This window comes from Mus musculus, chromosome 13 (assembly GCF_000001635.26).
Source record: "Mus musculus strain C57BL/6J chromosome 13, GRCm38.p6 C57BL/6J".
Taxonomy (NCBI): domain Eukaryota; kingdom Metazoa; phylum Chordata; class Mammalia; order Rodentia; family Muridae; genus Mus; species Mus musculus.
This window is the reverse complement of record NC_000079.6, coordinates 107,122,547-107,149,832: the sequence shown is the minus strand read 5'-3', so window position 1 is coordinate 107,149,832 and position 27,286 is coordinate 107,122,547. Positions and strand designations below refer to the sequence as shown.

At 42.8% G+C, this 27,286-nt stretch overlaps 2 long non-coding RNA genes across 4 annotated transcripts in view; both read right to left on the bottom strand.

Annotated features, from left to right (window-relative positions):
• Positions 1-1,281: 1,281 nt before the first annotated feature.
• The window catches only part of Gm31452, an 84,904-nt gene continuing 58,899 nt past the window's right edge, over positions 1,282-27,286 (bottom strand). The window contains exon 5 of one of the 3 annotated variants that reach the window (XR_001781044.2): positions 1,282-1,916. This is a non-coding gene — a long non-coding RNA (predicted gene, 31452). Of the gene's footprint in view, positions 1,917-6,237; positions 6,463-18,432; positions 19,104-27,286 lie in introns of those variants that run through there. The other 2 variants (XR_001781048.2, XR_001781046.2) reach the window with 2 other exon arrangements.
• The window catches only part of Gm41051, an 8,468-nt gene continuing 906 nt past the window's right edge, over positions 19,725-27,286 (bottom strand). Inside the window, exons 2-3 of the long non-coding RNA XR_873902.1 lie at positions 25,553-25,556; positions 19,725-19,735 (exon numbers count right to left, since the gene is read on the bottom strand). This is a non-coding gene — a long non-coding RNA (predicted gene, 41051). The remainder of the gene's footprint in view (positions 19,736-25,552; positions 25,557-27,286) is intronic.

The window sequence follows — 27,286 nt, the reverse complement described above, 5'->3', positions numbered from 1 at the left end:
TAGTCACAATAGACAAAAACCAGTACATCAACATTTATTATAAAATGTTTTCTTTTTACATCTGTGTTATTATAAAGATATATCCTGATCACCATTTTCCTTCTCCCTGCTCCTCTCTTTAGATCCTCTTACTTCTTCACCCAGCCAACTCCAAGCCCTTTCTCTCTCTCTTTGAAAAACAGGCAGGCATACTGTGGTGGTTTGAGTAGCTATGGCCCCCATAGACTCATGTGTTTGAATGCTTGGCCCACAGAGAACGGTACTATTAGGAGGTGAGGCCTTGTTGGAGGAAGTGTGTCACTGTGGAGGTGGCCTTAAAGGTCAGGCTACACTCAGTGAAGAAGACAGTCCCCTTCTGCTGCCTTGCCTGCTGATCAAGATGTAGAACTCTCAGCTGCATCTCCAGCACCATGTCTCCCTGGATGCTGCCATGCTTCCTGCCATGACGGTAATGGACTAAGCCACTGGAACTGTAAGCCAGCCCCAGTTAAATGCTTTCCTTTTTAAGAATTGCTATGATCTGATGTCTCTTCACAGCAATTTAAAACCCTAAGACACATTTAAAAAAAAAATAACAATTAAAAGAAAAAACACAAAATCGTAAACCGTAATATACAAGCAAAGACCAGTAAGACAAAAAAAAAAAAGCCCAAACAAAGCAACATGAGACAAAAAGTGTACACAAATACCATTTAGTTTGTTTTGGGTTGGCCATCCACTGCTAGGCAGGAGGCTTACCGTTCAGTGTCGTTAACATACCCAGTGAGGCTCTGTTGGGGAAAACTAACTTTTCCTTTGCAAGTGGATATCAGTTGGCGCTAGCTTCTTGCTTAGGAGTAGGAGCTCTTGTCTACTTCTCTCTTCCGGTGGTAAAACCACATCTGGCTTAAGCTGTGCTGGTCTTATGCAGACAGCCACAGTCTCTATGAGATCATATGTTCTTCAGTCCTACCGTGTCTAGATAAGTCATTCGCTCAGACCTTTACCCCACCCTCGCCTGTGTTCTGTTCATCCAAGTCTAAAAGGAATGACTTGTGTAATGCCTGCTTATTTTCCCTTCATAATGTATATTCAAATAATGCTACCATCTTGCTTTTTTTCCCACCATAATAAATGAGTTTGTGAACTTTAGAAAACCATATTTTCTGAATATGTTAGTATGGTGATATCATAGTATATTATTGTAAATATAAATATTTTTCTATGGCAAAGAAAAAAAAGAGAGATTTTTCTATGAAAAAAAGGAAAATATTTTTCATGGCAAAAAATAGCAATTGCCTGTTTAATCATAATAAGCATGTATTAATTTCTTATTATGGTTATAATAAATTATTACAACTGACTGGTTTCTAATGAAAATGTACTATCTTGCATTTCTGGAGGTCAGAAGTCCAAAACAAATCTTATCAGGCTGATATCAAGGTGTTAGCAACACTGATGTCCTTCTAGGACCTCCCCTCTTGCAGCTTCTACAGGCTACCCACAGTCCCTGGGCTCTTGACCCCATTGCTCCAGGCTCTGCTTTTATCACAGAGCTATTTCCTCCGAGCTCAACGTGATCATCAATGTCTTGGATCACAGCAGCTATGATCAAAGACATAGCCTGTGGCTATAGATAGCAACTGACTATCTATAATCACAGCCTATGTGTACTCCCTCTTAGGGGGAGCATGGAGGCACATAGGGGTCATGGCTTCATGGGCCTCATCAGGTTCTAAGGCTCCATCAGATTTTACAGATGCCCTCTCCTTCCCAATTTGATAGGAGAGATAACAGCTGATACAGGTGGGACTCCTCTATAGTGCAGCTGCCTGTCAGTTGCGCACGAGGCTCTTCAAGAGTACAGGTGGTTTCGAGACATTCATACTCGGACCAGGACTCTTCGGGGGTTTGATTCCTTCGAGTCACGCATGCTCCTGTAAATAAATAATCCCAATAAACTCATGTGTTCACCAAGCTTTGTCGGACGGAATCCTATCTTTGGATTGTAGGTGCCCTCACGACTGGAATGTCTAGTCTGGCAGGAAATACAAGACAGCAATTTCTATTGTGACGTCCCCTCCCCTTACTCACCTGCCTCCCTACATAAGAACTCATAACTGCACTGGACTCTGACCGATGCTCCAGAGTAGCTCTGTATCAAGATCTTCAATCACATCTCTTAAGACACTTTCTCCTTGTAGAGCAGTGGTTCTCAACCTTCCTAATGCTGCAGCCCTTTAACATAGTTCCTGATGTGGTGACCTCCAACCAGAAAATTATTTTTGTTGCTACTTTATAGCTGTAATCTTGCTACTGTTATAAATCATAATGTAAATATCTGTGTTTTCCAATGATCTTAGGCATCCCCTGTGAAACTGTCTTTTGACACCCCAGAGAGATCCACTGGTTAAGAATTGCTGATGTCAAGTAACATATCTGTAGGTTCCAAGAATTTGAATATGGACCTTCTTGAGGTGGGGGCATTAATCCCATCTTCTATAGTATTCCATTATTCAGCCCCCCAAAATTGAATGTATTAAACAGCTATTGCTACAATAATGTTGTGTAATAAACAACTACTCCAAAAATCCACAGCTCATGGCAGCAACCATGTATCTTTCTCACTTGTGAGTTACAGGTTGTCGACAGGCTCTGCTATGAGCTGAGAGTGGGATGGTTGGGCACCAAGATGAAGGCCACATTTAAGCCTACTCCACATCTTTCTACCTGGAGTGCAGGCTGAGGAAGAGTGAGAAGTTTGGCCTTCTTCCCCCCAAACCTTACAAACTCATTTAAAGCCTGCCCTGGCTAGAGTTTTGTCAACCAACTCAAGACAAGATCATTTGAGAAGGGAGATCTTCAATTGAGAAAACTGCCCACCAGTTTGGCCTGTGGGTAACACTGTGGAGCATCTCCCCAGTGGTTGATGTGGGAGGGCTCAGCTCATTATGAGTGGTGCCACCCTGAGCTGGGCCTGAGCTGTATAAGGAAGCAGGCTGAGCAGGATGTGATAAGCAAGCCAAAAGGAAACAGAATTCCTCCATGGCCTTTGTTGGTTTTATGTCAACTTGACATAAGCTAAAGTCATCTTAGAGGAGGGATTCTCCATTTCAATAAAATGCCTCAATGAAATTGTGCTGTGAGCAGACCTGTAGAGCATTTTCTTAATTAGTGATTGACGGGGGATCAATGGGCCAAGCCCGTTGTGGGTGGTTCCATCTCTAGGCTGGTGGTCTTGGGTTCTATAAGAAAGCCAGCTCAGCAAACCATGGGGAGCAAGCCAATAAATATCACACCTCTGTGGCCTCTGCAATCAGCTCCTGTTTCCAAGTTCATGCCCTGTTTGAGTTTCTGTCCTGACTTCCTTCAGTGATGAACAGAAGAGTAGGACAAATAAACCCTTTCCTCGGCAAGTTGCTTTGGTCATGGTGCTCCATCACAGCAATAGAAACCCAAAGTAAGCATTTGTTGCAGTTCCTGCCCTCAGTTCCTGCCTTGGCATCCCTCAAGATGTGTACGCCAAGTAAACCATTTCGTCCCCAAGTTGCTTTTGATCATGGTGTTTTATCACAGCAGTAGAAATTCTAAGATTAAAAACCTCTGCTTCTGTTTTACCCACTTAAATTTTGTTGGACAAATTCTATACCCAAATCTAAAGTTAATGAAATAGGAGAGTATATGACACCCCACAGAAGAAAAAAGTACAATAAACATATGATAACTCGAGATTCAGCTTCCTATTCATTGTGTATGGTACGAGCCAGCTCAAACCTCCTCACTGACTCTGTCTTTAAGCATTTTGAACTTTGACGACGGTCACTGAAATAAGTTCAAAACTTCTGATTGAGAATGAGACTTATTGAAGGTAACAAACATTGAAATGACTCCAGAGAGTTTATCTAGGTCACGTATAAATACAGACATAGCCAAAAATGCCTACTAAGCATCACACCAGTATGTAAACTAGGGTGCAGAGACAATTCTCCCACTAAAGAACTCTTCAGAACTGGTTATCATGGGCTATGACTCTAATTCTAGAACTTAAGAAGTCTGAGACAAAAGGATACTCATGAGTTTAAGGTCTTGTTTCAAACAATGAGGGGGGTGGGGGGACAAAAATGGTCTAACTGGTCTAACAGCTGATAACCATCTGTAATTCCACTTCCAAGGGACCTGACGCCCTTCTCTAGCTCCCTCTGGCACCAGGGATCCCTATGGCACTCATACATAAATGCAAGCACACACTCATACACATAAATGAGAAACCCAAGCTATCTACTGTTTGGACTTACAGATTCAGTCATACTTTACACACATGGCAGTTGCTTCATACACAAGAAGAAATAATATATATAAAAAAGAATGTCATGTATACAAGATAAGTCATGGCTACCTATAACTCCAGCTCCAAGAGATCTGATGCCCTCTACTGGCTTCTGTGAGTGCCTGCAGAAGACACACACACACACACACACACACACACACACACACACACAAGTATATAATATTTTTTTTAATCTCTAAAGAATAATTGAGCTAGAGAGTTGAATATATAATGACAACTCTCTTGTCCCTCATTGTCTTTCTATTGTCTACGACATTGCTTTACACAGAACATGGGCTCACTAAATGCATATGAAATTAATATCCACAGTGTTGAAAACTTAAAACTATCAATCATATTTCACTTATGGTACCATAGAAGAGCTCCATGCAAGTATCTGAGACAACATGAGTTAATTGAGAATGGGGAAAAATCTTTATAAAAAGGCAACCGAGATAACTCATAAAATCTAAAGGCAGAAGGGCAGATAGGAAGCCACAGAACACTCTCTGCCTGTGTCATCTGCTTCTGCCTGCATGTCTTCATTCTCTGCACCAATTCACTTCCTTTCCAGGAAACACGGAGAGCAACGTTTTCTATTTCAGGATGAGAAATGTGCAGAGACTGGATACGTCTCTTCCAAGCTTTCTGTAAATTTCTAGTAGGGGGATTTTTCTCCATACTTTTCCAGGCAGCCAATCACAAGACATGCAGAATAGGTTTGTGGGAAGCAAACTCTTGTCTTTATGTAAAAACTCTCAAATGTAAGCTAGATGTCAGAAGTCACTTCTAATTATTAAAATGGAAGGAAATGAGAGCATGTCACCTCTAAGACTGTAAAAACGTTGGCTACCACCTGTGGCAACATGCTCCCTAGAATCTCTACCTTTGGGGCTAGCAGCAGCCGTGTGAGTGGTTTGGGCGGTGAAACTATAGCTATACCCATATCCCCACCCAACAACTTGGTTGCAATCTTATGAAAGATCTTGAGTTTGAGTCACTCAGCTCAGTCATGCCTAGGTTCCTGACTCAGAAAGGCCGATGATAAATGTTTGCTATTTGAAACCTTGAAACCTTAGCATAATTTGTTTCTCAAAGTAAATGTTTCCAAAAGAAGTTGAGTTATCTGTGAAGTCAGTGGATCATCTAAAATGCATCCCCTAAAGGTCTGTAATGCAGATGCAAATATTTCTACCCCAAATAACAAAAACAAGTAAGCATCATACGTTAAAAGCAAGTCTTATCAACCGTGGAGCAAATGTAGTGGTCCACAACAAATCAGTCCCTACATTTCTATCTTCCTCTTCTACTATGCAAGTTCTGAGATGCTTACAAGAATATCACTCTTCTATTTGGTAACACCCACCTGGGTAAATGATCCAGGCCTCAGATGTTCCCTCGTTCACCATCCTGCCATCCTCGTGTGGTCCTTCCACTGTTCATCACAATTCCACTTAGACTACCTAGGAATGCGTTTGAACTGACTACTCACCAGAGGATTTCACTGAAAGCCTCACAGAGTTGTGGTTGACTGGGGGATTTTGAGGGTTGCCCATGAGTCTGGTTTTCTATAACCTGTTGCTGTCCCAATTAATGTGGAGGAAGAAAACTTGTATATTTAAGAGTTTAATTCCAGCACTAGTCAAACCTAAGCTTAGGTTTCCATGACCACTTCGTTCCTGCAAGACATACCTCTGAAGATGTGCCATCCCTAGGAAACGAACAACCTCGAAGAAACACAAAACCATTAAACACATGAAAGGTTTGAGAGTGGTGGGTATGTGATGAGTGGATGGGGAAGTGTGTGGAACTGGAGAAATCAGAAGATGTAGGAGATGGTAACTTGAGGTGAGTAGAAAAGGTAGGAAATTGTAGAAAGGAGGAAAGAGACTAAGTGTTGTAAGTACTATGTAAATGAACAGAGATGAGAGTGAGTGTAGATACGATATTTATTAAACTGACTTATAGGATACAGTCTGGGTAATCTAACAATGGCTGACTCGTGAAGAAAAGGCTGTGAATCTGGTATTTGTTCAGTCTGAGGCTTGATGTGTTACCCAATCTGGGCTGGAGTCTTTGGGGATTTCTGGAGATTTGCTGGAATCCTGAAGAAGTTGAATTTTATGCTGGCCACAGCAGCAGGGTAGACAACCTTGCTATTGAGAATAAGGAAAAGCAGGTTAAAGCAAAAAGCTTTCTTCTTCCATGTCCTTCCAGACACCATAAGCATGGCCCAGATTTAGGGTGGTTCTTCTTTCTTCAGATATTCTGATTAATTAAAATCCTCACCAGAATGCCTGGCAGCTTGGGTTTTAGTTGATTCCAGATGTGGTCAGGTTGACAACCAAAATTAGCCAACATAAGAATATAGGGGGAAAAAACCCTCAAATCTATTTAGATTTTTGCACACACATATGTTAAACATAAAAACTGCTTGCTATAAAAAGAATGTTGGTTATAACAGCTGCAGAAATTTTTTAACAGCTCAGTAATTAAGAGCACTCATACTCTTCCACAGGACCTGGGTTCAATTCTCTGCACTTACATAAGGACTCCCAGCCATCTATAACTCCATTCCCAGAAGATTCAATACTCTTCAGGCCTCCACAGGTACCAGGCACGCCATGATGCATAGACATGCATGTAGGCAAAACACTCAGACACAGAAAATAAATAATACATTTAAAGAATATAATTGTGTTCTACAGCCATGATATTTCAATCCTGGGCAAAATTAGGAGGATAGACAGACAGACAGACAGACAGACAGACAGACAGACAGACAGATAGATAGATAGACAGATGTCTCCTTTCAGCTTCTAGTCTGACATTCTAAACAAGTTACATGAGACAAGAATACAGCCTTGCTCCTTGATTGACAGATTTGCGAGACTCTCTTAGTTTCCACCTGTCAGCACCCAATACTATTCCAGAAAGAGTCTGACTCCCCACTTTCTTCCTCCTGTGGATCTCTGGGCTTGCAAGATTCTCTCTGCTTCTTATACAGTGGGTTCTTGCATCAATCTTGCCAGGACCCTTGAAAGATATGTTTGAGCATTGAACAAAGAAACCTAACAGGGAAATCGAAGGGGCTAAAATCCAGCCTAGCCTCTGGGAGACTCTGAGTTTACCCTGTAGAGAAGGTGGGTTTGTAATTCATCTTCCCAGGGAACTCGTTTTCTTGCCATTTGCAAAACTGCTGTGTAGACAGGCAGTGTTTGCTAGCACTGCTGGAACCACACTCTGCTAGACAGTTTGAGGTCAATGCTATCACTTGGGCCCTCCCCTCATGCTCAGCATCCATTGATCTGACAAATAGTGAAGTAACGTAGAACATACATATCAACAGGGAGAATCTGACCGGTTTTTCTCTGAGATGCAGAAGGGGTATAAATAGCTCAGTTTGCTATAAAGGGAAATGCAGGATGTCAGGAAAGCATTCAAGGAGTCTGAAAGAGATTTGTCTTCAGACCCCAAGCCCAGAAAGGCATCCTCAATGTTGATTGACGCCGCCATTAGCAGAGAGTACATACTATGCTGCTTGGTGTATGAACTAAAGGTCTGGGTTTTTTATGCGTGCAGTTGCTCTATTTAAACTGCCCACGTATAGGCTGATCTGATATAAAGCCCCTTTGTTGCAACTCATTGGCTAAGACCTCACCAACCACAAAACAATAGCTTTGAAAGAAGAATCATCTCAAGGTTTGGGAATGGGGAAACCACTTTCTGTCTCAATGGACCTCGATGGACAGATCTTTTTTTTTTTTTAATCAACATATAACATGGAGATAATGATTATGATGATAAATCTTTTTTTTTTCTTTTCAAAGAAAAGAATGTTTTTTTTGGCACAAACTGAGCAGCTACTTCACGAACAATTGGGCACCCAAACAATTGGAAATATTTCAGAAGAACAAATGAAGCAAAGGAGATCACGGAAAGCAGGAAATATATGGGTGCAATTTTGAGCCTAAATGAACATGCAGGGCCATATACAAAATAACCAGTGAGATGTGAAAACTGATGTGGGTCCCTTTGATTTGAATCAGCAGGGTGTGAAGGACTCTTATTATCACAGAGAAACCTCAGCGCCAGTTTGCCCTTGTCCAAATCCAGGCATCCACAGTCTAGGCTCTGGAGATACATGAGCCCAGAGCTCAGGGGCCCCCTGCTGGGGGCTAGTGAGCAATTTAGAAGCCAATACTCTCGCCGAAGATGGCTCAGAGGTCTTCCTCCTATCATTTTTCTCCTGGAAATGTTTCTTTCCATTAGAAGTTTGGAAATGCTCTTGTAATGTGGGAGTTCTGCTCAGAGAAAAGAGGTGGACTATATTTTCCCACTAAATCCAGTGAAATCGATATGCCATCACATGTGGAATAATCCTCCATCCATACTTTCAGATAACCAAGGGCAAGAAAGAGCAGTGTCCTTCCTAGCTCAAAGAAAGAACCAAAGACTATGTTTCCCAACCCTCCAGAGGACCTAAAGATTTTTCTCCAGAAGTTTCTAAACTGAAAAGGGACACAGATGCGGAAAGAGCTAACACGCTGGGCACTCATGAGAAGCATTGCTGTACACTCAGTTATCTTGTACATACAGAGGAGGTGTGTCTGTACCGCAGCATATACATGGAGATCAGAGGACAAACAACAGGAGTCAGTTCTTTCCTTCCACTCTGTGGGTTCGAAGGATCGATCTCAGTTGTCAGGCTTGGCAGCAGCAAGTTCCCTTATCCACTGAGGCAGCCCAGTGGCTCAGAAGGCATTTTTAAAGCAAGTAATTGTTAAGCTTATTTCTAAGTCACCTTAGAATGACCAGGGGGAAAAAATGAACAAAACTGTATAGTGTGGCAGGACTCTACTTCTAAATCTTAATCTGTATATGATTTCTCTATTCTCCTCTGTTTTCAAAACAATCCTTAGGGTTGTTGTTGTTGTTGTTTCCTTTTCTAGCCAACGTAGAAAGAGAAATAAAATTCAAAAATGACAGGCAAAGGAAAGGGAAGGCTATGTAAAAACACCTTCCCGGGTTGGAGAGATGGCTCAGCATTTAAGAGCACCGACTGCTCTTCAAAGGTCCTGAGTTCAACTCCCAGCAATCACATGGTGGCTCACAACCATCTGTAATGGGATCGGATGCCCTATTATTGTGTGTCTGAACATAGCAACAGTGTACTCATATAAATGAAGAAATCTTTAAAAGAAAAAACTTTCCACTGAGGACTAGATGGAAAGACTAGGGCAGAGTCAGCATGCAGGAAGTGAGGGAAATTGGAAAGAAGAGAGATTTGTAGAAGCCCTTCAACTGGAAAAGATCAAAAGACTTCCCATCTTGAAGAATGGAGATGGAAGAGGAAGAGACCCACAGAAACTGACTCAACATTAGAAGACAACCATTCAAGAGTCCTGGACATCTTTAAGTCCCCTGGAATTCAAGGTGGGAAGCTAAGACACAGTAACAGGACAGTATGAGATTTAAAAGACTTCCATCCAATGTAGGGGACAACAAGACAGAATCACTTTGCGTGTTTCTTTTCTTAGAGATGTTTCCCGGATGCACTTGGGCTCATCATAGGACAAACTGGATGATGCTACACCCAATGAAATGAATAGATGAGCCATGGTGATGCATACGTTCGCTGAGAAAGACTAATCCAATTCTTTTTATCACAGTTAGAGATCATGTGGAAATAAAGAAGCTCACCCTGTAATTGCTTTTATTTCCTGTATTTATAATAAAGAACTCATATACTATATAATTGTTTTTACTTCCTGCATTTATGATATAGAACTCCTATGCAAATATCTAAAGTGATCAATGGTAGTCATACCGTTCTGCCAGGCGTGCTTTACTAAAGGACAGGACAGGAGTGCACACAGACATGTGTATGAACAGCATAAAATCTGTGATAAGAAATATTGCAGGACTGGACCCAAAGCACGACACAGTCTGGTAGAACTGTATTGTGTTCACCCATGATGCCTGGATGCATATCATATGCACCTTATCTTCTCACTGTGTTCAGTGAACTGGTAAAAATGGAGCAGACATTTGCAGTGGCCCAGTCACCAGAGTGACTTGACCAGCTTTTAGTCAGAAGCTAGAACTATTGAAATTTCACTAACAGGTGCAGGAAAATGTTCCAAGTCTCCTCCTGCCACATTGCCATAACTCAGAAGACTTAAGAGTCTAAGTGGAGGGAGGGATAGAAAAAGTGAGGGAGATGAAGGGGGCAGGGGACAGAGAAAAAAAAGGGCACGGTGAATTGCTAGACACTAAAACAGATGTGTTGGGCTACATGTCTGTCACTCATCTTATGGAGTAATCATATTCATTAAGTTATGAGTTAGATAGAAATCATTACTATTTTCCCCCATAGTTTACAATTCACATTTTTTATATCAGAACAAATATGGGTATATTCTAGAATCAAAATTCACACAAATTTGTGACATAAAAAGTAAGGAATTACTGTACTTAGGAGGATAAGATATGATTTTTATGGATATCAATTAATGTCCATGCTATTAGAGAATACTAACTAGGGATGATTGAAAATCACTAGCCTAAAGTCTACACAAAGAAGCATCCAGGAGATACTGAGAGCCCAGTCTTTGTGACTACTCATGGGAGGAGAGGCAGTACTAACAACTAAAACCTGCTGGATGTTGTCATGCCGCATTTCAGGAAATGCAGATGTGTGAACACTTAAACAGGCAATATGTCTCAACTCTACTAATGACTAAACTCTATTAGAAAGGGTACAGTCTGGAATCCACACCATCTTAACTCCTTAAAAGCAAATATCCACTCGTTGATGGTATGTTTCAAGGGAAGGTGCTCTAAGAGACACTAACGCTGGGCTCATCTCCAACCCCTCATCATTAAGTAGTAGACATGTTTACCTACAGTCTTTCTGTGTTTGTGATGTCTTTCCTCTGTTAAGACAGTTCAGTCAAACAATCATAGAGAATCTTCCATTCCCTAACTCAGCCAGCCCCGGCCTCAGCCTACTCCCTTCCTAATTCTCTGCCATCTTATGCCTTCTCCCTGCCCACCCTCCCCTGGCTGATATTTACCTCACTGCCTCAGTTATTTATGCTGTAATCAAGTGTGTGTGTGTGTGTGTGTGTGTGTGTGTGTGTGTGTGTGTGTGTGTGTGTATGTGTGTGTGTGTGTGTGTGTGTGTGTGTGTGTGTGCGTGTGTGTGTGTGTGCATGTGTGTGTGCACGTGTGTGTGTGTGTGTGTAGAATTTTAAAAATAATGCAAAGAAGATTACTTTAGATTAAATTGAAAACTTTAGTAATTTGATTTGCAGGAAACGAAGAACAAAGTGTCACCACCCAAGTGCTTTTAAATAAGTCATAATTAATTAAACATGCATCTGTGTTTGGCTGCTCAATTTATGACTAATTATGCAGAAAATGTAATTGCACACTGAAGTATTCCATTGCATCTTATTTGTGCCAGCCAGCGGTTGTGGGGTTTTGGATGCTGTCGTTGTTGTTTTTGTTGTTGTTGTTAATGGTGTGTGCAACTGTTGAAATTGTTGAAATTTTGTCAAGACACAAGTAACCAGATGATTCTCCTAAAATATAAAAATATAGTTGTTCCTGTTGAGCAAACTAAAAAAAAAAAAAAAAACATACAATTGTTTCCTTGTCCAGCCTATTTCTATTGTAAATAAAATCTGGGGTACAGTTCAGTGGTAAGGACACATGCACTGAGTATTGAAGGCCCTGAGTTCAAGCCACAGTACTACAAGAAAATGTCTTTCTCTTCTGATGTCCTCTGTACTTGCTAGGAAGTCACACTAGGTACATCTTCCCAGCTTCGTTTCTCCTATAGATTTGTGATCTAGACTTTTTATTTTCGTGGAAGAGTCACAAAGCTCAAAGGGATCATGAATGACCATCACATTTATGTCAGCCAAGACAGGCTTCTTTTTAATAACTCTAAAGGGAATTTGTAACCTTTCCTTCATCTTAAGACACCTAATAAAGTGAATATCAAGGAAGCAAAGGAAATAAAACCAAATTTAAAACTTCCTCTGAATAAGTCATGGGAATAGGAGCTTTTATGAATATTTTCCCACTGAAGGGAAAAAGACACAGAGATAGAGGAAAGAGTAAAAGTTTCAAAGGCTCTCATAATATTACAACTACTTTATTGTGCTTCCCAGAATCTTCTATGGCAGCTTTACACGATTACATGTTTTCTGTAGAATAAAATAAATCCTAGCATCCTTTGTCGCCCGGTCACATACAGGTGTCACCTGTAAGAAACGGTCCAGCTATCAAATGCAAAGCCATTCTGGCCCTTCTGCATGAAGAATCCATGATGCTATTGGCAGTTCCTTTAGACACGTTTCAAGGAAAACACAGCTTCTGGCCCTGCTGCAGGCAGGAAGCCTGTGAGGCAGCGACATGCAATGGGGCACAGAAAGACATTCATCAAAGCTCCTTCCCTGCCTTTCTTCTGAAAGGAAAAGATCAAAGCAGTTGGGCCACCGAGGCACTGGGACTCACCAGGACCTTACAATAGAGTATGGGCAAGAACTGAATTTGGGATATGGGAAACCACAGGGAAATAGGAATGGAGTTGCTTGTTACTTTTAAGTAGAATAACCCTGGCCTGACATGCAGCTGTAGCTAGATGTCTGAGTGACTCTAACGTATACTCCCTACAAAAATAGAAGAGTAAGTTTTTCTTCTTCAAGAAGAAAAATATAATAGAAACAGCACCAACAAGACCTACCATTTAAGTTGGGCAGAACAGAGTAGAAGAAATGAACGGTCAAGCTGATAAAAATAGTCTCTCTCTTCCATTTGGTTTGATCCCAAAACAAGTGTGTTCAAGATTGGCATCCTAGTGACTTTTCCCTGTCTAGCCTGTTGCAATCACTAGCATACATCTATTTCTAAGCATCAGCGCTTGCTCTTTCTCTTTGGCTCCTTACGTCAGAGCCATCAGCAGTGTTCACCATAGCTGTCACAGATATGAGTAGACCCTGTGGAGGTGTACGGTGTTCAACCTGAAAAATCACTAAGGGCACAACCTCTGAGGCACTAGTAACATGGAATTAAGAGTCAGAGAGAAGCATTACTTACCTAACAGCGGTTGAAGGCAAACGGCAAGAACATGCACACACATAAGACTTTTTCTTCAATTTAAAAAAAAAATGTTATTAGGAAAATTCATAAATACAAGCACTTATTATTGAAACATTATCAAAGGAGAGGACAACTTTTTTGTTTGTTTTTAAGATGTGGCTTCACTATATGTAGCCTTGGTTAGACTGGAATTTGCTAAGTAGACCAGGCTGGCCTTGAACTCATAGAGATCTGCTTGCCTCTGCATCTCAGGCATGTGCTGCTACGACCATCAGTAGGTAAAAAATTTATAACTAAACATGCAAGTGTTAGTATTTAACCTTGAAAAGAGTTACCTTTACATGGGAAGAGAGGGCACATTCAGAAAAGAAACACAAATTTATGAAAGATAATGTTTATTATGGGCATTGTAAATGACATTCATAATGGCACAATATAATCAAAGTGAGCCGAAGGGATTTAGAAAATCATTAGAAATGAGTGTTGAGCTAGACACGAGTAATATGTGCAGGTCAGAAAGCAAGAGATGTGGAAGCCCGCCGTCTACTGTGTTTGCTGACAGGACCATGGATGAAGGCTGTTTGTCATTGCGTGGGATTAAACCATTTCCAAGGCCACCCAGAACAAACTGGAAGCAACATTACTTCCATATTTCACGGGAGTGCTTGCTAGTGACAAGCTCACACCTCAGAAAAAGCTCCTTTGTCTCCCTAACCAAATGTATCTAATCCTCACTTGCTTAACTGAGACAGCAAAAAGTGCAGGGCACAGACATGGCCCTTACCCTCCAGGGGATTATAGTCCAAAGCTGGCAAATTGGGCTTTGACGAGCCTGTAGCATAATTAACGCAACTAATGGTGAAGAATGGGTCTTCTGCAAGCCTCGCTACCACCAGACAGAGCAATTTGTAGTCATCACTGATCTGAGCCGAATTCAAATTGGTGACCCAAAGGCTCCACTGTCTCGGTGTTATTTTCAATCTCTCGGCGATCCAATCTCCACAAGTTTCATTTTTCATTCTTACTGTGCAGTCATCATCGGCTACCAAAGGGAAAGCCCACAATCCAGACGCACTAAAAATAGCATTCTTGCCTCCTGAAAGCCAGACTCAGATTTATGACAGTTTTAAAATTTGGTTCTTCGTCTTAAAGTTCAACAATCTATAAGAACGGCGCAAAGTAATACCTACCCGGTCTTTCGAGCATGAAACACCAATAGCCTAATGCAGCGGGCAATCAGGCTTTGGTGTGATCCATTTACATCAGGGGGAGAGTGTGTGTTCCTTTGCTTGGCAGGTTGACGTGCCTGCCTGTGTTTTCCACTTAATCAGCAGAATCATTAAAGCTCTGAGGGCTTTGATGGCCTCAATAAAGAGCATCTATTTCTGTAGAACTTATCACTATAAATAATTTAACCAGGATACCCCCCCCAAAAGCCTATAAAAAGAGGATGAATTATTCTTTCGTACTTAAATCATAGACCACTGTGAAGCTGAACCAACAAGGAGAGTCCAGGTTTAAAATGAGGGTAGGTGATGGCCAATAGTAAATCCCCCGGTTAAGTGAAAAGCAGGTTACAAAAGGCAGAATCCATTTTCTATTTTAAACTTGTGTGTCCGCGTGCATGCGCGCGTGTGCATGTGCACATGTGCGTGTGTGTGGTCAACCCATTCAAAAGTCCTGGGAGAAATAGGCAGTCATATGCTAATCACAGGGGTGACTTGTAGAAGACAAAATATTCACATTCTCTGACTTTTTTGCATAATCTAGTCTTAGAAAAATAAAAGTATTTCTATGTAGGAAGTTCTCTTACACACACACACACACACACACATACACACACACACACACATACACCAGTGCAAATCAAGTTGTCTTTTACGTTTCCATCTGACTATTGAGGTATCAAGAATGGAGGGAACACTCTTAAAGACTGACATCATTCAGGACAACAAAACAACTGATGAGTCAGAGAGAAGTAGCCTGGCCCTGCCCTGCAGTTCACATGACAGTGTCCCAGGGACAGCTGATACTGAAAACTCTTACCCACACATTAGAATGTAGTTACAGAAGTCTGACTCCTAGATGAACAGCAGAATTTTGCTCTAGAAATGAGTGGGAGGAGTGTTCATCAGCCAGAAGTGGAACTTTAGTCACCTCTGAAGAAAGGATTGTTAAGGTGTGAAAGGCCTCCCTGGCCAAACAGACAATATGGCTCTGGTTGCTGTAGAAAATTAGCATAACAATCAAGGGCCAGAGCAGGGTACCAGCCAGGCCTGGGGCAGGTAAAGGGATAGGGCAAAGAGGATACAACCAGGGAGACACTCCTTCCACCAAAGTCCTGATTCCACTGGTGATGCTAGGAAAGAAGAAAGAAAAAGCACCTTGTCAGAGCTATTTGGCTCCTCGATTCTGGTTCTGAACCATAGACCGAAAGGTCTCAGTATCTAAACTAGAACAACACAGGGCAGATGAAGTCAATTCCCCCTGGTAAGACTTTCCTCACAGAAGCTAAGATAATACTACCTCTGATGTTAGCTGTTGAAATGTAGATAAGGCAAAGGGGTTTGTGTTGATAATTCCAAAAGTAGGTTTTCTGAGAGCATTCAGAATATTCTATCTCCAAAGCCAGGACCACCTGTAAAGCAGCTAAGAGCCCCTGAGGTCCTGAATGTATTTAACAGAAGACAAGGAGATGTTAGTTTTGCATGATCTGAAAAGACTGAATTGATTCCATGCTGTTCACCTGGAAACCAAGTCATCAAGCCAGTGGCCTTCCCTCTCAGCTTCACCAATGACATTCTGAATAAAGATTCTGATAGGGGAGATCCTTCATCCCAGGGCCTAGCATCTTTCCCTTACCCTTGTTTGCTCAGGAAAAACTGGTCCTCTCCTACCTTCCCTCCCACCAGCGTTTGAGACAGCAAGTGGGTTGGCAGCTTAGCCTCCATTCTCTTCCAGAATCAAGAGATCAGAGTCAATTCAAATTCAAATCAAGACCAAAGCTCTAGTTCTCATACTTAAAAAAGAAAAAAGGAGAAAAAGAAAAAGAGGACGGGCAGAATGTTTTAAGACTCCAGACACTTGGAGGACTGCTATGAGGCTGTCCCCAGGAAGGAAGTGTTAGAGAGTAGAGGGAGAGCCATGGCTACCCTGAAGGATAATTTACTCCTGAGAGGTCTCTCTAGACCACGTCACCAAAGCAAGTTAAGAACAGCCCCAGAGTCCAGTTCAAATGAAGATCTACACAGCCATGTTTCAGCCAAAATCTCTGAGGATCAAACTATTAAATTTGGCTTGGGGTGCCCTAACTTACAAACTGCACTGCTTTTGGGGGGGGGTTGATATCCCACAAACACAAATAGGACAATGGCATTTCTCACCTCCCAAGTCACAGGGCTAAAAGCCCTCGTGGATGAGCAGAATTTTCTCAGTCTTAACCAGTTCTCAATGTGAGGGACCTGCTCCCAGTGGAGGAACACCAGGGAAGGCTGCTCTAGGGGAACCAGCAGTCCAGAGGAGAAATTGCTCAAGGCATTGGCTTGGGGAGAGTGTGGAGAGAATTTGAAGAGGGCTCATGAAAGGCTTAGGGACAGAGAAGAAGGACAAGGTGCTGCCTTTCTCAGCACACTCTGCCTTCAGTCTCCCGCCTAAGCCTCCTCTCAGTCAAGCTCCACAGGAACCTGGGAAGCTACACTCTGCCAGATCAACCTCCTGACCAGCAAAACAGAAGCTCAGCCCGTGGCTCTGAAGACAACTGAGAACTCACAGATTCTTCAAGATACGTTGAAAAGGTTACTATTTCTGTGTGGGAACCACTCTGTTCCTAAAATAGTCAGCACCCGGATCAGTGTGAGTGTGCATCATGTGTGTGTCTGTCACAGTGGTAGCAAACTGTGTCTAAGTGGTTCAAGGGAGTTCTCTTCAATGGCCATCAGGCAGACCAAGTAGATCAGATACACTGAGCACTGCCCTTCACCTTCACCCAGAATGGCATTGATCTTCGTTTGTTTCATGGCACAGTAAGATTCTACTTGAAGAAAGAGTGTATTAGTCAGGAACTTATGGGTAGTCTCTATATAGTAAAGGAATTTGTTGGTGACTTACAGTCTGCAGTCCAACTCCCAACAATGGTCAGCAGCAGCTGTGAATGAAAGTTCAAGGATCTAGCAGTTGCTCAGTCCCGCAAGGCAAACAGGCTAAGGAGAGAAAGAGTGTAAATCTTCCTTCTTCCAATGTCCTTATGTAGGTCTCTAGCAGAAGGTGTGGCCCAGATTAAAGGTGTGTGCCACCACATCTTTAATCCCAAATGACCTTGAATTCAGAGATCTCCTTGTCTTAATCTTCCGGAATTCATGGCCACTATGCCTCAAGATCTCCATGCCAAGACCAGGCCAGAAACTTGTATCTCCCAGCCTCCAGATTAGGATCACTGGTGAGCCTCTAGTTCTGGATTATAGTTCATTCCAGATATAGTCAAATTGAAACCAGGAATAGCCACTATAAAGAGTTTCTAACACGTGAGGATTCTGTGGCCTATCAAATTGCTACTAAGATGTGGCTCACTTAGTATTCAACTATACATTTTCCTTTCGATTCTTAAAATAGTAAATGATCAATGTCTTTGTTTTTTACTGGACATTTACTAACCCTGGTCTTAGTCAGGGTTTCTATTCCTGCACAAACATCATGACCAAGAAGTAAGTTGGGAAGGAAAGGGTTTATTCAGCTTACACTTCCACATTGCTCTTCATCACCAAGGAAGTCAGGACTGGAACTCAAGCAGGTCAAGAAGCAGGAGCTGATACAGAGGCCATGGAGGGATGTTCCTTACTGGCTTGCTTCCTCTGGCTTGCTCAGCTTGCTCTCTTATAGAACCAAGACTACCAGCCCAGAGATGGCACCACCCACAAGGGGACCTCCTCACTTGATCACTAATTGAGAAAATGCCTTACAGCTGGATCTCGTGGAGGCATTTCCCCAACTGAAGCTCCTTTCTCTGTGATAACTCCAGCCTGTGTCAAGTTGACACAAAACTAGCCAGTACACATGCATACACTAAATATTACTACAGGCTGCCATCTTAGAACTTAAGCACATATGTAGCTGTGAACCAAATGTTTGAAATGTCAAATGCTTTTCCCCCAAATAAAGTCATGATGGTCAGAACCTCAGACCAGGAGCCCTCCTGTCCCCTTAACCTTAATGTATCTGAAATGGGATTTGAGGCCTCCAATAGTTGCTACTTAGAACAATATCTGAAAAGGGAAACGTACTCGACGTCCCATCAGAAATGTAGGGTGGAGACCTGTGAGGATAAATGAAGGGAAGTTATGAGTCCTAGGACAGGACCGCAGGGAAAGCCATTGTACCCTTCTTGGATGTCTGGTTGGTTGGATGGTTAGATTCGCTTCAGAATTGTTGTGGTTCTAGGTATCAAACCTAGAACGCTGCGATTGCCAGATAAATACTCCACTCTTGGACCACACCCCCAACCCTCAGCTTGGGCTTCTGAAATATCATTTTGTTTTGCAGAGGGTTTTTTTTCCCAGCTTTTTTGAGGTATGTGTATGTGACAAAATAAATGTAGACAGGACATACACTGTAGTTCAATTTAAGTACACCTTGTGCAGTTGGGGTCTGGCGGCTCATGACTGTAATCCCAAATGTTGGTTTGAACGGCCTGAAACGAGAGGATCATCATTGGAGTATCTTCCACAATCAAGTTGATAACATCTCTATCACCTGACACAGTTTCCATTTGGTGTACACATATGTGTGGTGAAGGCTTCGGATCCATTCTCTTAGGAAGCTTCAAATACCTAAGACATGATTACTAACTGCGGTCACGTGTGCCTAAGATCACCAAAAGAAACGCATCACAGACTTGAACTTCTACATCCTTTGACGAACATTTCTGCCCCGGTCCCCATGTCTAGAACCATCATTCTACTCTGCTTCTCCAAATTTGTGATTTTTTAAGATTATTTATATAAGTGATATCATGCAGTATTAATCGTTCAGCGTTGGGATAATTTCATTCAATGTTATTGTCCCCAGTGGAAGGACATCCTTCTTTTTAGGACTGAATAATATTCTCTTCTTGTGTGCATGTGTTTGTGTTAAAACTTTCTTTTTCACTCATCAGTTCGCTAGGGGAGTGTACCTGTCCAAATGCACTTGTGTACATGTGCACATGGAGTCCAGAAGTCAACAGTCAAAGGTGCTGTTTTCCATGATTCACCCTGTTATTGAAATAGGGACCTAGGACTCATCGGTTTGGTCAGGCTGACTGGCCAGTGACACTGAGGGAGCCTCCTATGTTCACCACCCCGGGACTGAGTCACAAGCAAACACCTGGACTTATATGAAGGAGCTGGGGGTTAAACTCGGGTCCCCTTGCTTTCAAGACAAGCACTTCCCTGACTGAGCAACCCCCCTCTTTTCATCTGTTTATGGACATATTTTTCCCATACCTTGGAAACTATAGCTAATCTATAGATGAACATGAAACACAAATATCTCTTTGAAATGCTGAGTGATTTTCCTTCGGCTATACACTCAGAAGTGCCATAGCTGAATGCATACCAGCTCTTTCTTAATTCATTGGGAAACCTCCACACTGTTTTTCCACAATGGCTATCTCCCTATACATTCCTACCAACAGGGAGCAAGGCTCCCTTTGCTCACCTCTTCATCGGCCACCCTCACAGATAGGGTATGGTAGCTGGCCGTGGTTTTTACTCTGATTTGCTAAATACTTGATAATACAGAGCCCTTTCACAAACTGCTGGCCACTTGTGTGTCTCCTTTAGAAAAGGCCCATTGACATCTTTACCAGTTACTGGTTTTCTGCTTGAAAGTTATTCTTGTATTAATTCCTTGTTTTTTAAGACTAAGCCGTTATCAGAGATAGAGCAGTGTTACCATTAATTTAGGTGTCAGTTTGCTTGGATTAATAAATCTAGATAGCAAATGAACGTTATTTCTGAAAAAGATTAACATGTACAGTAGTGGACTGAGCTGCAGAGATCTCTCTTCAGTGACTGATAGCAGGCACCACCAATCAGCTAGCGACCCTGAACCAGAGCCAAGGGGAAGGTGAGTACCCACCCCCGCCGTGTGTGTGTGTGTGTGTGTGTGTGTGTGTGTGTGTGTGTGTGTGTGTGTCCTGCCTGGATCCAAACCCTGTTCATGAATCTCCTCAGCCTCTATACTCTCCAATTTTGCTAGAACCCCTGTTCTCTATAAATCTACCTATGGCTATTGGCATATATCTATTCCCTGGTTCTATTTCTCTAAAAAATATCAATTAATATTTAAACCTTATAAATTGTTTTCGATTCAGAGTGTCCATTTTTACTTTATTTTGTTGACTTATTTTTCTATACAAAACTTTTTCAGGGGCCTAGAGAGACGGCTAACACCACTGTAGCATGTCCTCTAGGTTGTCCTATAAGAGCTTCACAGTTTCAGGTCTTAGGATGAAGCCTTTAATCCAGTTTGAAATGGTATTTGCCTATGGCATAAGCTAAGGGCTCAATTCCATACTTTTTTAAATATAGATATCCAGCTTCCCCCACAAATCATATTAGTAATTCACTCATTTACTTATTATGGGACTATTCATTTTCTTCTATGTATCCTTTGTCAAGAATAGCTCACTGTCTGTGGGTAGCCTGTCCCTTCCCAGGTTACATCTACCAGGAAGTTATTGCACTCTTTCCATCAGGCCCAGAAACAGACCATGCACCCACGTCAGTCTTTCCTGGACACCATTTCTGATCACAACTTCTTTTCCCTCTGCTCTCCTGCAGGGGAATCTCTGCTCGCCTTACTTACTCCTTTCATTGCTTTCAGAGGCTTTTGAGATATAAGTGATTTGCAACCTTCCCAATGCTATGACACTTTAATACAGTTCCTCATGTTGTGGTGACTCCCAACCATAAAATTGTTTTCATTGCTACTTCATGACTGTAATCTTGCTACTGTTATGAATTTTAATGTAGGTGTCTGTGTTTTTCAATGGTCTTAAGTGACTCCTGTGAAAAGGTCTTTCAACACACCCCAAAAGAGGTTGCAACCCACAGGGTGAGAATAAATGAGATATAGTGTCTGCTATGGCAGCCATTACAAACTACTACAAGTCCAAGAAGAAAGTGGTTTTCTTCCACCTGGGCCTCTCTCTCTCTCTCTCTCTCTCTCTCTCTCTCTCTCAATCTGTGTATGTGTGTGTGTGTATCTATATGCATCTGTCTCTGTCTTTGTTTGTCTCTATCTCTCTGTGTCTGTTTGTCTCTCACTTTTGCTCTTCTTACTTTCTCTTCCTCTCTCTCTCTCTCTCTCTCTCTCTCTCTCTCTCTCTCTCTCTCTCTCTTTCTCTCTCTCTTTTTGTTTCAACCTGTGTTTAGACATCCCCCTTTCACTGTGTGCCCACATAGTCTTCTCTAGTGTTCCTTAGTTTGTCCAAGGGTCTTCTTTATAATCAGTCAAATTAATTTAGATTCTACCTTAATGGACTCATTTTAACTTAGCCACCTCTCTATATGTTCCATTGGCATTCTGGGTACTATGGTTAGCCCTTTAGCAATAGAACTTGAGCAGGTAGCAGTTCAATCCAGAACAGTAATGAAGTTAGGAGTGAAGAAGAAATGAAAATGGTGTGCCTTCTTCCTCTGAATGGGTCACAGGTCTTTGGGGGGTAGGGCACATAAACCCACACACAAGGTTAACACCTACCACTTCACACCAGTCCTCAGTTCTGAGAAACTGTAGTAAAAGTGGGTTGAAGTAACCAGGTTCTGATGGTAAGTCACAGGAACCCATTGGTTTCCCCTTCCAGGCTACATGCAGGCCGAGCCCAGAGACAAAAGTTCACAACCTCAAGAGCTACACCAAGGAGAATCTGCAACTCAGAAAACTCGTTCTTCCCATAGCAAAAAGGAGCAATGCCAGAAAACCAGGTCTCCCCTGGGTCTCAGCCTGACCACCTAGCCTGTAACATTTTGGAGCTATAAAGTCTCAACACAGCTGGGACGAGCAAATTCCTCAAAATAACTCCCCTTCTCCTTCCTCTCCTCTATATCCACATGTGTGTGCGTGCATGCGTGATATACACATGCTCTATTTATGCTGTGGAAACCCTAGCTAGATCAAATCCATCAATAAACACACACACACAAAACCACAATCACCGGCCATCTACCTAGCCTTGCTGAGTTTCACTTCCTGGGTGGGAAAAGGGGGAGTAGGATCAATGAAGAGGATGAAAAGGCCACCCATTTCCCACTGAGGACTTTTGGAATAAAAATCTTAAGCAGGCCTGGAGTTATCACAACATTAACCTAAATATGCCCATTATAAAGCAGCCCTGCTGCTGTGGTTTGACACTGGGGTTCTACACCGTTTAAGGGTGAGTGGTAGCACCTCAAGTCAGGCAGCTGCAGCCACAATTAGTGGGGAGACTATTCCCCACTGAACAAAGTTTAAGGAAGCAGAGTGCGGGAGAAAGGGAGCTAGCCGTGTTGCGATGGCAATGCGCACACTCTGCTCGCACAGGCTGCCAGCCACATTTGCTTGCCCAGCTGGTGTAACTCCTAGAACAACCGGCCTCAGATCTCATCCTGCACAAATGACAAGTGACTGAGATGCCTGCCTTTCCTGTTGGATGGTTTCCCCAAAGAAGAAAATGCCACCCATGTGGTGAGGAGCAGGAACTTGGTCAAATGCAGAGAACAGAACTTAGACCAGGAACAGGGGGAGGGGGGTCTCCAGCCTCCATCCTGCGTTTATATTCAGCTTCCCTAACAAAAGCCAGTGCAGTGGCACGCTGAAGTCACACATGAAGCACAGTATGCTTAAATGGAGGAGAAAGATATGTCCAAGTTCAAAAGGACATTGGGTTTCTTGACTTCTTTTAGACTTTTCGTTGCAGAAGCTGGGGGACCATGACAACCACAGCATCTAAGACAATCAAAAAAAAAAAAAAAAAAAAAAAGAGGTAGAGACTGAAGATTATGGTCAGCAACTTGCTACCCAGGCAATGCTTGGGTAGGTTGTTGAGCAGTGGCCTGGTTAGTTTTTTATCAACTTGACATGAGCTAGATAGATTCAGTTGAAAAAGAACCTCAACTGAGAATATGCCCCAACTAGACAGGCCTGTGGACAAGCCTGTGAGGCATTTTCTTAATGGATGATTGATGTGAGAGGGGCCAGCCAACTGTGAGTGGTGCCACCCCTGGGCAGGTAGTCCTGAATGGTGTGAGAAAGCAGACTTACAAAGGCATGGAGATTGAACCTGTAAGCAACACTCTGCTCCGCTCCGCTCCGCTCCACCATGGCTTCTGTTTCAGCTCCTACGTCCAGGTTCCAGCCCTGACTTCCTTTGATAATGGACTGGGATTCGGAAGTGTGAGCAAAACAAACCCTTTTTTCCCCAACAGTTGCTTTCAGTCATGGAGTTTTATCACCACAATAGAAACCCTGACTGAGACGGGCACAGTGAGAGAAACAGAGACAGAAGACCCAAGGAAGACAGCAGCCAGCTTAGGCAGCAGAAGGAAGACAAATCTCAAGAAGGGACCATGGCAAAGGGTTCCACAGGTCACGTGTTACCTTGCCTTCACTTGAGGAAGACTCTAGAGTAGGAGCAGGATACACAGGCAGCAGTGTCTTGAAGGTGTTCACAGCCAATTGTCATTATCATCCCTGGCTTATTACCTCTACTCAAGACAGAGTCAACAGCGGGGCCCTGTAATCTAAATCAACTTCCTGGGACTGACAGGAAGATAAGCTCTGCTTGCTGTAGCAAAAAGACAAATTTTTTTACACAGCCAAGTTATCACAGTGCGCTCTGATCAGAATAGCTTTAAATTTACACATGCACATTTCCTGCTGATGGTGTTATTTAATAAGGCCTAAAGTAAAATTGAAAGCGAAGGCAAAGTGTGTCTTCCGAAGTATTTATCTTCAGTTCCTGACTGAAGAGATAAATTGAGGAGTTGTTTCTCAGGTAACTAAACTTTGCTGTCTGAGTTAGTTTTTTATGTATTCAATTTGCCTTTAAACCCGGATTCTGTGCAAAGTTCCATAACTGCTTTAAAATATGGGCTTTATTAGAGATGTGAAGGCTGGGAAGGCAGGCATATTTTCTTCTTATTAACTCATCGCACAATACTAGGGCTGGGAATGGAGATTTAAGATGCTTGCGTATCCAAATTGGGTAGAGTCAAGGCCAAGTAACTGTGTCTTTTCATGACCCTGAAACTAAATAAAGAAGAAGAAAAAAGGGCCCTTTTGGTTTAGGGGTTGAATCGTGTAATATTTCACACACAAAAGGTCACTGGTGCAGAGACTCTCTTGAGAGCGTTTATGTTTGTGCCCTCGCTCGCTAGCTCATGGGGTGCTTTGGATCTGTCTTGCTTTGCTTTGCTTTGCTTTGCTTCTTTTTGGAAGTGAGGCTTTATTTTTGCTTCCACATCTCTTTAAAAAGATTTCTTTAGGGGTCACAGAGATGGCTCAATGGGGAAAGGTGCTTGCCCCAAAAACCCAACAACCTAAGTTCAATCCCTGGGACAGAGAAGTGGAAAGAAGAGAACTGACTGAACCAAGTTGTCCTTTGACTGCTACACGCAGCCACATGTATGTACCATACACACGCATACACACAAGGAGAAATAAAATCAATACAGGGCTGTCTTTAGAGTCAGTGAATGGGGGGGGGGGGCATGGCACACATCTCCACGTTTTGAGAAGAGCCTGGGTGTCTGAGGGAGCCACAGGCAGTTCCTCTGGGTGACTGAAATTCCAGAAAGTCAGACTATGTTGCCATTCACATCACTGCTCGCTCTTTCCCAAGTGAGAGATGAAACGTTCTCTGAATGAGCAGATGACAGCATAATGCAATGCAGACTGTGTGGCGACCACGTGAGGCGTGGACAGGACCTACCATCTGAAGGCTACTCTGCAAATACCAGCCGCCTCTAGTTCCCACAGGAATCACTGTGTGCTGGAACACAGGGCCGGTTCTTCCTACTTGGCAAAGAAGAGGAAGTCGTTTAGTGCTGCAGGTCCAGAGAGCATGCAGCCAGACTCTCCTCTGCACAGCTGCTGTGTGCACCTCCCTGTTGAAACCAGCCTGCCTCTGAAGGCCAGAGTTCCTGTGAAGACCACACCTCCTAAAGAGTGTTCCACCCACACAAGAAAAAGTTGCATACATGTGTGACATTGTCAAAAAAAAAAAAAAAAAACATTTAAAATGCATTTGTTTATGAACAAAATCTGCATGTCACCAGATGAAGTGGCCCATACCTTTATGGCAGGAGATCTCTATGAGTTGGAAACCACCCTGGTCTATACATAGGCTAGCCAGAGCTACAAAGTGAGACCCCCCAATCTATAAACAAACAAACAAACAAACAAACAAACAAACAAAGCTGTATGCCCATGAACTCCTCAAGGATAATTCGCAGATATGAATATCTGAACAGCTGAGCATACGACAAAAAAGGAGAGACTGTATTATTGAAAGCTATTCTAGGGCTCGTGAGATGGCTCAGCGGGTAAGAGCACTGACAACTCTTCTGAAGGTCCTGAGTTCAAATCCCAGCAACCACATCGTGGCTCACAACCACCTGTAATGAGATCTACTTATTTTTTTTAATTAGGTATTTTCCTCATTTACATTTCCAATGCTTTCCCAAAAGTCCCCCATACCCTCCCCCCCCCTACCCACCCACTCCCACTTCTTGGCCCTGGCGTTCCCCTGTACTGAAGCATCTAAAGTTTGCAAGACCAATGGGCCTCTCTTTCCAGTGATGGCCGACTAGGCCATCTTTTGATACCTATGCAGCTAGAGTCAAGAGCTCCAGGGTACTGGTTAGTTCATATTGTTGTTCCACCTATAGGGTTGCAGATCCCTTTAGCTCCTTGGTTACTTTCTCTAGCTCCTCCATTGGGGGCCCTGTGATCCACCCAATAGCTGACTGTGAACATCCACTTCTGTGTTTGCTAGGCCCCGGCATAGCCTCACAAGAGACAGCTATATCTGGGTCCTTTCAGCAAAATTTTGCTAGTGTATGCAATGGTGTCAGCGTTTGGAGGCTGATTACGGGATGGATCCCCAGGTATGGCAGTCTCTAGATGGTCCATCCTTTCGACACAGCTCCAAACTGTGTCTCTATAACTCCTTCCATGGGTGTTTTGTTCCCAATTCTAAGAAGGGGCAAATTGTCCACACTTTGGTCTTCATTCTTCTTGAGTTTCATGTGTTTTGCAATTTGTATCTTGTATCTTGGGTATTCTACGTTTCTGAGCTAATATCCGCTTATAAAATCAATCTTTGGGCCTGAGCGAGCAGGGACTGAGCAAGCAAGGCTGACCAGAGGAAGCAGAGGTCCTAAATTCAATTCCCAACAACCACATGAAGGCTCACAACCATCTGCGCAGCTACAGTGTACTCACATACATAAAATAAATAAGGAAATCTTTAAAAAAAAAAAAAAAGCTGCTCTAACTTTTCCAAAGTAGCAAATATTTTTGAACTACCAAACGCTGACACAACGGAGTATATTCTCATTCTCAACACGTTCCTGTGGGAACTGTGGGAAGGACGAGCCAATACAACTCTATCTGTGAGGATCTTAGACATGCGGCTGCTAAAACTGGATTGAACACACAGGTGTCCTACGAGGGGACGAGTCCTCAGGAGAGGAAATGGAAGGAGACTAGCAGTCTGACACAAGGAGAAGGGGAGGAACCGGAGTGGATGTCCTCTACAGCCTGGCAGTGAGGGCCTGGGGCCTCCAGTCTGAGGCAGCCATCGCAGCAACTCTGTGCCCCTGGGGCACTGGCCTCTCTTATTCCTGC